We start from the raw sequence: 8,116 nt of genomic DNA on the forward strand, positions 1-8,116 counted from the left end.
GTATTTAAAATAATGCTTAAGATTGAAATATCTTTGATGGTGTGTTGATTTTGTTTCAGATAATGTTCCAATTGATGGAGGGCAAAATGGATCGTCCTATTTTTCGGCATAAGTCACCCAATTTTGGCCAAGCTGAGCTCAGAAGGCCGACCTCAGGAAGCTAACCCCAGAAGGCCGAGCTCAGGAGGCCAACTCCAGAAAGCCGAGCCCAGACGGCCGACCTCGTCGTCCACATGCTGCGGCCATGCCCTGCAGTAGCCTCACCGCACCATGCTTTGCTTGCTGGCCACGCCACGACATATCAACTAAGAATCATGCCCTGCATTTCCAGCCATACTCTGCTACGACTGTCAACGCCTTACCACTCATAAGAACGGGCTGCACTGTGCGCCACAAGCAAGCTCTGGCTGCGCGCCATCCCCACTCATGATGGAAACAGGTCATACCTCCGCCACCTAGACACCCCTAAAGGGACTATAAATAGCCCTGTCAGATAACACCTAAGGAACTTTTTTTTCGCTGGACCAACTATATTCACTCTAACTTGAGCGTCGGAGGGCCCTCATCGGAACCCCACCGGTGAGGCTTTGTGCAGGTCCGCCGCCGCCCAGAAGGTGGCCCCCGTCCTCTCCTTCCACACTTCGGCAGCTCCTCCGACTCCTCCGGCGTGGTCACCCTCGAGCCAGATTTGAACCACAACATATTTGGCACTAGAGGAAGGGGTTAAGTCGTGATCATGAGGTTAAGGGGTCACGGAGCTTCAAATGCATCGAGGAGTCAGGCACCAGCTCTCGGCAACTCGCTTCAAAGTCCATCCCTTGCAGAACCGGCGGACCAAATTTTTCAAGTCCAACCGGAGCAGTTTTACCTGCTTGTCCAACAAGTCTAAGCACTCATTGCGGCTATTCAAGGCCTACAGCAAGTAGAAAACCAGCCTGTACTCCTTCCTCACGAGCATGAGTCCTTAGGATGCCGCTCGCGACGTCATTTTTCTATAGAGCGTCGCCACCACCGAAGATCCCACCGAGCTCGACCCTCAAGACGGGAGGGCTTGTTGCGCATCCATTATCCTGAGAGCTTGCACCGAAAGCCTGACGCCTCGAGCACAGGAGTACCCATCTGAGGTGGGGTCTGCCCTATGCCGAGCTACAACAGGAGCCCCGCCCGAGTTCGGCAGAAAAGTTGAGGACTTGGAGCGGCAGATACAGACGCTTCGAGACCGAGTCCCGAAGCGAGACGCCGACCTCGATTTTAAAACAGAGTCTCTATTCCCTCTATGGATTGTGGATAAGTCAATCCCCTAGAGGTTCAAGATGTTACAGATTGAGCCATATGATGGCTCATCCGATCCTCTGGATCATTTGGAGAGCTACAAGATCTTTATGATACTCCAAGGGGCCACAGACGCTCTACTCTGCAGAGCCTTCCCAGCAACTCTCCGCAAGGCAGCTCGTCTTTGGTTTTCTGGACTAAAGCCCAGCTCGATTCTCTCCTTTGAGCAGCTGAGCAGGCGGCTCACCACCCATTTCGCCGCTAGCCGTCGTCAGCGCTGGACCTCAGACTCTCTCTTCGCCATCAAGCAGAAGAAAGGAGAATCCTTAAAAGACTACATCAATCGCTTTACCTCGACCATATGGGATGTTCACGATCTCGACCAGTCAATCGCCATGTCGGCATTAAAGACTAGAGCTCGATCCTATAAATTTCTATTCTCCATCGAGAAGAGTTTTTCCACCGACTTTGTTGAAATGTTGGCCCGAGCTTGCAAGTACGCCAAGGTTGAGGAAGCTATGGCCTCTCGGCGGGAGGCAGCCGAACGACATGCCATGATGCAGAAGAAGCGCCATAAGGAGCGCTCCCAACCAAGCAGCAGATTCTTCTGGCATAAGAAAGAGCCTCCTTGGCCCAAAAGCCTAGCTCGCCCGAGGTCTCCCCTCCAAAAGTTTCAGACATACACTCCTTTCACATCCACGTGAGCAAAGATCCTCATGGAGATTGAGGGTCAGGGCTACCTCCGACCTCTATTGAGGATGCGACTGACAGAGTCGTGGAAGCGCTCGAAAAAGTACTGCCACTTCCACCGAGATGGCGACCATGATACCGAGGATTGCCACGAGCTCCGTGATGAGATCGAGGCACATATCCGCCGAGGTCGGTTGAGTTGTTTTGTCCGTGATCGGGCCTACAGAAGAGAACCCGAGGAACAAAACCCAGTGCCGTGTGAGGAGCGGAATGACAACCGACCTCTCGCAGGCATCATCAATACCATCAGAGGGCAAGCAAGTAGAGGCACCTGAAACATCGAGCTCGAAAGAAGGAGCTTCCTCAAAGCATCCGTGCACTGTGAAAGTCATCTCCTTTTTTGATGAAGACCAAAAGGGCGTTAAGCCCTCTTTATGATAACGTTGTAGCTATTTTCTTTATCATTACAAGACTTTAAAAAGGATTTTAGTACATAATGGAAACTCGGCTAACGCCTTATTTTGTAATGCCTTCCAATGGATGAGCGCTTCTCTAGCCAGATTCATAGAAGATTCCACCCCAAGAAAGTACTATGAAGTTAAATCTTCTCGTGGCCTAAGTCAGCTCGGCCTACAACGCCATTCTTGGCCAACCAAGGCAACAACAAGATTGGGTCTGGTCTGGCAAAAGAAAATATTTTTGGGTAGCTATGGATCCTGCATGATCATTGCTCCTCAACCTCGGGGGACAGTGGCGCGGCCCAGAGCTCAACGCCTGCCGCCTCACAGCCTCCAACGACTCTCAGCCGATGCTGAGCCAAGTCCTAAGGAACCTCGAAGCTCGGGAGCTGTCAATATGTCTCCAAAAGGTACGGAACGCTACTTCGACTTTAAATAATTTCAATATTTCACATATTCCAAGGTCAGAGAATGCAAAAGCCGACCTACGGGTATCTCCATCTCCAACATTGCCCCCCCTCCCCTCGTTTATGTTCTCGAGCTGATGCTTACCCCCGAGCTGGATTCTACTCTCGAGCTCATCTAAGTACTCGAGCTCATCTAAATGCTCAAGCTCTTCTACTCTCGAGCTCATCTAAGTGATCAACGCCAATTCGACACCATTTTGACGCTAATTCGATGACATTCGACGTCAACTCAACGACATTCGATGCCAATTCGATGATATTCGACGTCATTTCCATGCCATTTCGATGCTAATTCGATGACATTCTATGCCAATTCAACGACATTCAACGCCAATTCGACGATATTTGACGCCAATTCGACGACATTCGATGCCAATTCAACGACATTCCATGCCATTTCGATGACATTCGACGCCATTTCGACGCCATTCGATGCTTTCTGCGACGACGCGCCCTGATTTGAGTGGAGTCGACCGCAAGCCAAAGAAGGCCGCTGAAGTCGACCTCGGAGCAGAGCCGCTTAGCTTGGCCTGGACAGCTTGGTCTAAAGCCCTTAGCTCCAACTGTACGAGATATATCCTACTCGGCACATACATCTCCATAGATACTTGGCTATATTACAGGACAATCAACGACCGGACTACTTCCTTCGTCCGAGCCAAAAGACACCTCAAATTCGGAAGTCAAGGGGCAAACAATGGGGGGCAAAATGGATTGTCTTATTTTTCGGCATAAGTCACCTAATTTTGGCCAAGCCGAGTTCAGAAGGCCGATCTCAGAAGGCCCACCCCAGAAGGCCGAGCTCAGAAGGCCAACCTCAGAAGATCGAGCTCAGGAGGCCGAGCCTAAAAGGCCGACCTCAAAACGTCGACCTCGTCGTCCACATGCTGCGGCCATGCCCTGCAGCAACCTCACCGCACCATGCTTTGCTTGCTGGCCAAGCCACGACATATCAACCAGGGCCCATGCCCTGCTTTCCCAACCATACCCTGCTATGACTGTCAACGCCTTACCACTCACAATGACGGACTGCATCGTGCGCCACAAGCAAGCTCTGGCTGTGCGCCATCCCCACTCATGATTGGAACGGACCATACCTCCGCCACCTGGACGCCCCTACAGGGACTATAAATAGCTCCGTCAGGTAACGCCTAAGGAACTTTTTTTTGGCTGGACCAACTATATCCACTCTAACTTGAGCGTCGGAGGGCACTCACCGGAATTCCATCGGTTAGGCTTTGTGCAGGTTCGCTGCCACCCAGGAGGTGGCCCCCGTCCTCTCGTTCCACACTCCAGCGGCTCATCCGACTCCTCCGGCGTGGTCACCCTCAGGCCAGATTTGAACCACAACAAATAACAAAAGATACAATACTTGCATATAATACTAATGAGTCTTTTCTAGTGATACAAATTGATACCCTAGTCAAAATAGACACCTTGATATTAATAATAAAACTTGTTTGGAACTGTTATTGCTGGAAATCGGATCCGGAGGTGATCGCGAACTATGAGGAGGACCTTCTGCCGCAGGCGGTGGCGGATGGTTGTTTTCGGCAAACCTGCAAGAAGCCCAGGCCAGGGGATCCGGCGAAAGCCCTCTCATGCTTAAGTCGGAGAGGGTTTGTAGATATTTTAATTGAGAAATTTTTTTGTCCAGTGGTAGAAATCCCTCTCTCCCCGAAGTTCCCCCCTCTTTATAGGAGGGGGTGTGGCGGTTATTCGCAATCGGATGTGATTGCACAAATCTAGGATTAAATAAATTACCTTAGATGGCACGGAATTTCAAGCTAGCTGGCAATCGGTTGAGATTGCAAGTATTCAAATTTGACAGCTATTGTGGCGAAGACTGCGGAATTTGATCCTGAATATGAAGGATTTGGTGACCCCTTCTTTATGCAGACACTCCGATTTAGAGATCGATTTGACTTTCGGTGGAGTTGGGGTTGGTCTCAGCTTCTGACTAGGTCTTTCTTGGCCTCGAGGTCAATCAAGCTTTGCTTAGTCTAGACCGAGATCACGCTCGCCAAGATCATGCTTACCGAGATCACATTCGCCGAGACCATGCTTACGGAGATCACGTTCGTCGAGACCATGCTTATTAAGATCACGTTCGCCGAGGCTAGGCTTACTATCGGATTTGGGTGTTTTAACCCTATGCATTGGGTGATCCACTTTTCCCCCCATCACTACCCCCTAACTTGCAAGTTCGAGCCGTTTTCGAGCTCGGGCGAAGGAAGTAGCTAGTTCTGTCACATTGACGAGATTAGGCGGTTTCAAATTATTTTGTCGTTTCGAAAGAAGAGGAAGAGGCACTTTTGGGTGTTTTTAATGAAGGCACCAGGCGGCAGTTTTTTCGAGACGGTTTTGAGCTGCGGCTTCATAATGGGGCTCCAGTGCTCGAAGAGACGGCTGCCACTATTCCGCTTTTAAGGCGGCGATTCAGGTTGATATGCCGGACTGATTTCCGAGGCCGGCACGTGAAGCTGCGGCACCGAAGAAGAAGGTATCCCCAGCTCGACACCACCGCCGAATCATCGGAGGAAACATCATAGCTCCGTTCCAGAGCTAGGTAAGTCTTTGATCTCTTTCACCCTTCTATTATTCATGCCCTATTCGATTGGATCTAGCCTAACCGGGAATCAAAACAAAAAAGAAAGAAATATATCAGAAGAAGAAGAAGAAGAAGAAGAGGAGGAAGAGTGGGGAAGGGGGAAAAACTAACTTGGTTATGGCCGATGTCTTGGCACCATCACGATCGGCCACAGCCATGACCACAATCAGTCATGACGAAGGTTCTCCTCTCTCTGCCTTTTCCTCAACCTCTGATTTCCATTTCTTTCTACCTACTTCCGCCTATATGGTCGTAAATTACAACGCCTCCGCGCTAAGCTTTACTTGCCGACCAACAATAATCAAGAACAACGTCATACCGCTCCAGCCATACCCTACTACGACTGTCAACGCCCTACCGTTCACAAGAACGGACTGCACCGTGCGCTTCAAGTAAGCTCTAGCCGTGCGCCATCTGGCTTGAAGCCATCTCTTCTCATGATGAGAATGGGCCATACCTCCACCACCTGGGTACCTCTACAGGGACTATAAATAGCCCCATCAAGTAACACCTAAGGAACTTTTGGAATCTATCTAAAAGAATCCACTCTAACTTGAGCGTCGGAGGACCCTCACCGGAACCACCAGTGAAGCTTTGTGCAGGTACGCCGTCGCGTGGGAGGTGGTTCGTCTTCTTCTTCGACATTCTGGTAGCTCTCTCGGCTCCTCCAGCGTGGTCACCCTCGGGCCAAATTTGAACCACAACAATGGGTAATGACCAATGCTTTTTTGAGTGCACAGCGGTTGTTCAAGATGGGTAAATGCTAAAATTATGGCCATAGTATTTTAATTTTAGGCATATATATTAGATCAAGCTGATAGAATAATCGACAAGATTAGCTTTTAATGGAAGATATAAGCTAAACATATTACTCTAAAATAAAAAAAAAAAACATAAGCTACGTGGAAGGACTTTATTATGAAGTTATAGGATGATTTAACTATTTTTCTATCCATCGTGACTTTAAAATGGCAAGGAATCACACAATGCATTCTTTAATCCCAGTTCAATATATATGATATAAGCTGCTATAGAAGTTTAAGTTGGATTGAGTCTAAAGATATCATCTAAGCAATTCATTTGTGTAACAATTACAAAAATATTGCACACATAAAGATGCTTGTTGTACATTTAGTTGTAGAGAAAAATTATCATGAAATTATTTTATTTTTTAGGGAAATCTAGTTTCTTTGTTTGCTTATTTCAACAGAAATTTGACGAAGCTAGAGAGGTTATGTTTTGGATAATTAAAAACATTTTTATTTTTTTTATAAATTTTCTTGCAATAAACATAAAACAAACAAAATATTGCAGCAAGCTCCATCCAACGACTATTATAATTTATTTTGTTTATTGTTATTTACTCATACTTGTTAGAGATACATATGACTTATTTTAAAAGAGAAAGAATTGTATTGGCAATGGCAACTCTCTAGAAAAAAATGGATGTATCTTATCGATAGCCTCATGAAAGAAAGAGGAGAAGAGAAATAGCAATGTGATTAGCAAGGAATCACGGTCTTATGGTTTTATATTTAGTACAATCTTTTAGAGGTTCATAAAAATTGATGATGCCAGGTACAAAATGATTCGAGCAATTTATTTGCAATTTTTTTTGGCAATTGTTTCTAACATAAGTATTATTACAAATAATTTTTCCTATAGCATTTCAACATTAAGTTAGTAAAATAAGATATTGCTTCTGACTCGAAGCATTCTTGCAGATAATTCCTATAACAATTCTAATTTTAATTTACTAAGAAGATAACTCACAAAGAAACCGGTGCATATTATTCATGTCATGTGGGAATTTATATGCAAAAGTATTTACTAAAGGTGATGTTGAGACAAATAACAACTTGGAGAACTTTACGGGGGCGTTTGGTAACCCTAATAGGATCACCACGGTGATTTAAGATCCTCGGTGATCTGAATGCTGAGGTGATTTGATATCCAGTGATCTAAGATCAATGTATTTGGCAGGCTATGGTCCAGTGATTAAAAATCCCCAGGTATCCATGAGTGACTTGTTTGATATGGTACAGAGATCCAAAATCACCGACCACATAATACCACAAATACTCCTGATATATCTTAGATTGTTTTTTTATATGTTTTTAATTCTCATGAATCAAAAATGTAAATCAATATGCTAATTTCTATAACAGCTCCATAATTTTGTCACATATTCTACTTTTAGTAACCCTTATGATATATTTATTAATCATATAAAATATATTATAATAAAATATTAATATATTTATCAATATATTAATTATTAATATATTCTATAAAAATATATTTATTACTCCTAGAAATTATTAATCTTATAAAAATATGTTATTTTTCATTATAGAATTAATATTTTTATTTATACTTATAATAGATTTTTAATACTAATAACTAATTTGATTAGAAAAATAAGGTAAATAAGAGTAATATATTAAATATTTTTATTATATAAATATAAAATATAATAATATATTTCTATTATAATTTAAAATTATCCTCCAATAATAATAATATGATTAGTAATATATTATAATATAATATATATCATTAATATAATATATAATATCAATATAATAATATATATATATATATAATATTGATATAAT

Source organism: Phoenix dactylifera, chromosome 4, assembly GCF_009389715.1.
Source record: "Phoenix dactylifera cultivar Barhee BC4 chromosome 4, palm_55x_up_171113_PBpolish2nd_filt_p, whole genome shotgun sequence".
Taxonomy (NCBI): domain Eukaryota; kingdom Viridiplantae; phylum Streptophyta; class Magnoliopsida; order Arecales; family Arecaceae; genus Phoenix; species Phoenix dactylifera.